This window comes from Coregonus clupeaformis, chromosome 27, assembly GCF_020615455.1.
Source record: "Coregonus clupeaformis isolate EN_2021a chromosome 27, ASM2061545v1, whole genome shotgun sequence".
Taxonomy (NCBI): Eukaryota; Metazoa; Chordata; class Actinopteri; order Salmoniformes; family Salmonidae; genus Coregonus; species Coregonus clupeaformis.
Window position 1 is genome coordinate 6849196 of NC_059218.1, and position 3505 is coordinate 6852700.

Sequence of the window (3505 nt, forward strand, 5' to 3'; positions counted from 1 at the left end):
ATTTCTAACCTTGTCGGCTCTAGGATTCAAACCAGTGACCTTTTGGTTACTAGCCCAACACTCTAACCTTGAGGCTACCTGCTGCTACTATTAGTGGCTATTCTATTATTAGGATTACTATTCAACCAAATAGTGGTACTATTCAACCCAATAAACAATCATCATCAGTACCCTTTTTTTAACTTATTTTCAGTTACTTGTGTTTCATTTTCCATCAACAACACATTCTGAAGCATAAACACCTGATAAAAGCAACAGTAGTCCACAGAATCAGTAGCACAACAGCTAGAATGAACACCATGACATCCACAGTGTACAGCAGTGAGGACGTTATTGTCCCTTGTCTACCATGGCTATGGTCACACTCTTTCCTCCTCCTCTCGCTTGCAGGCGAAGGAGGTTGTCATACTGGTCGAAAAACAGGGGACTCCGTGGTAGATGGGGACTCCGTGGTAGATGGCCTCTTAAGCTCCATTGGCTCCTCCATGAGCTATAAACAGCCTCTTCTTGGGATGTCCTAGTATATCATTCTGCGGCATCCAGTCAACTAGTAAGGTGTTGTTGCCCAGAGTCGCTGGCCTGTCTCCAATGTGCCTCCAGATGACCTTCTGAGGCAGAATGGCAAAAACAACCACCATCTCATCTGTTAGGTCACTTGGGAGATCCTTGACGAAAGTCCCCAAAGACATAATAATAACACCATGCTCTCCTGAACGCTGAACAAACTTCTCCAGGTCTTGGGGAAGAGGCTTGGCTGGTTTGCGCAGGAACCCTCCAATATAGATGACGTTAGGCATGGTGGGACGAGGGAACTCAAACACAAAGTAAACTCTCATGAGCCAGAAGTCAGCCCCCTGTATTAACTAATTGAAGTCAAAATACACATGGAAATACTAATTACAAACCGCTTGGTAAAAGGGAACCTAAGAACCTGTCCTGAACTTGAGCAAGCAATTTAATAAGCATATTCTTCACTCTCTGTGAAGATAATTTGGTCCGTCAGCCCTGATCCAGTCATAGGAATGTAAGACATTGGGGATGGTGTGATGGCCTGATGTCCCTCTCCAAGGGTGACCCAGTGGACGTTGGAGACTAGAGGTAGCTGAAGATAGACAAGGTCATACTGGGTCTCCTTTAGGGTCTTCATTAACTCCTTGTTTTCAATCATTGGTCACCATTTCAGCCATCATCTTAGGAACTTTAGACATGAATGACAAGGCCTCCACCTGCAGACTCAAGACATATATTGAGGATTGTGTTGAGAATTGGCTTCACAAGTCCTTGTCAAATCCATCAGTGACATGTACTGTAATAGAGCTGTAATATGTAGACTCCTTTTTAATGTACCAGCTTTTGTTTGTTTGTACCACAGTCACGGAGTGTCCTTGAGCCTGAAGGGCATTGATCAGAATGTCCATGTGAATCCAATAGCTTCCTTCCAGAGGAATGACCAGTATGGCACGCTGGCAAAGACACCACGAAGCATGTCACAAGAAGACATGAGGCTATGCTCCAAAGATAGTACGACATCCTTCGTGTAGATTCTTAAAGAGAAGGAATTTTATTTATTTATTTATTTATTTCACCTTTATTTAACCAGGTAAGCCAGTTGAGAACAAGTTCTCATTTACAACTGCGACCTGGCCAAGATAAAGCAAAGCAGTGCGATAAAAACAACAACACAGAGTTACATATGGGGTAAACAAAACATAAAGTAAAAAATACAAACAGAAAATATATATACAGTGTGTGCGAATGTAGTAAGTTATGGAGGTAAGGCAATAAATAGGCCATAGTGCAAAATAGTTACAATTTTGTATTAACACTGGAATGATAGATGTGCAAGAGATGATGTGCAAATAGAGATACTGGGGTGCAAATTAGCAAAATAAATAACAATATGGGGATGAGGTAGTTGGGTGGGCTAATTTCAGAATGGCTGTGTACAGGTGCAGTGATCGGTAAGCTGCTCTGACAATGACGCTTAAAGTTAGTGAGGGAGATAAGAGTCTCCAGCTTCAGAGATTTTTGCAGTTCGTTCCAGTCATTGGCAGCAGAGAACTGGAAGGAATGGCGGCCAAAGGAGGTGTTGGCTTTGGGGATGACCAGTGAGATATACCTGCTGGAGTGCAGACTATGGGTGGGTGTTGCTATGGTGACCAGTGAGCTAAGGTATGACAGGGATTTGCCTAGCAGTGATTTATAGATGACCTGGAGCCAGTGGGTTTGGCGATGAATATGTAGTGAGGGCCAGCCAACAAAAGCATACAGGTCACAATGGTGGGTAGTATATGGGGCTTTGGTGACAAAACGGATGGCACTATGATAGATTACATCCAATTTGCTGAGTAGAGTGTTGGAGGCTATTTTGTAAATAGGATCGGTAGGATAGTCAGTTTTACGAGGGCATGTTTGGTAGCATGAGTGAAGGAGGCTTTGTTGCAAAATAGGAAGCCGATTCTAGATCTAACTTTTGATTGGAGATGCTTAATGTGAGTCTGGAAGGAGAGTTTACAGTCTAACCAGACACCTATGTATTTGTAGTTGTCCACATACTCTAGGTCAGACCCGCCGAAAGTAGTGATTCTAGTCGGGTGGGCGGGGTGTAAGCAGCGTTCGGTTGAAGAGCATGCATTTAGTTTTACTAGTGTTAAAAAATATATATATAAATTAAAGAGCAGTTGGAGGCTACGGAAGGAGTGTTGTATGGCGTTGAAGCTTGTTTGGAGGTTTGTTAACACAGTGTCCAATGAAGAGCCAGATGTATACAAAATGGTGTCGTCCGCATAGAGGTGGATCCGAGCTTCACCAGCAGCAAAGCGACATCATTGATATACACAGAGAATAGAGTCGGCCCGAGAATTTAACCCTGTGGCACCCCCATAGAGACGGCCAGAGGTCCAGACAACAGGCCCTCCGATTTGACACATTGAACTCTATCTGAGAAGTAGTTGGTGAACCAGGCGAGGCAGTCATTAGAGAAACCAAGGCTATTTAGTCTGCCAATAAGAATGCGGTGGTTGACAGAGTCCAAAGCCTTGGCCAGGTCAATGAATACGGCTGCGCAGTACTGTCTTTTATCAATCGCGGTTATAATATCGTTTAGGACATTGAGCGTGGCTGAAGTGCACCCATGACTAGCTTGGAAACCGGATTGCATAGTGGAGAAGGAACGGTGGGATTTGAAATGGTCGGTGATCTGTTTGTTAACTTGTCTTTCAAAAACTTTCGAAAGGCAGGGCAGGATGGATATAGGTCTGGAAAACATCATCACATGAGTATATTTCATATTTAAAGCTAGAATCCATTTTTGATGAAACTGCCAAGTCTGTTTGCGATATTGCAACAAAGAAGTTACTTCAAACAACAAACACTGTTCTTTTCCACTCGGACATCATTGCACGCGCGATAGGACAGCAGAATATGTACTTCCCCCAAAAAATCCACGCTGCCGGATGCTTCTCTACTCTTTTTCATCAACAAAATAATAACAAAGACGGTGGCA

At 43.4% G+C, this 3505-nt stretch overlaps 1 pseudogene; it reads right to left on the minus strand.

Annotated features, from left to right (window-relative positions):
- Window positions 1-330: 330 nt before the first annotated feature.
- On the minus strand, window positions 331-1168 carry LOC121542173 (annotated as a pseudogene).
- Window positions 1169-3505: the final 2337 nt, after the last annotated feature.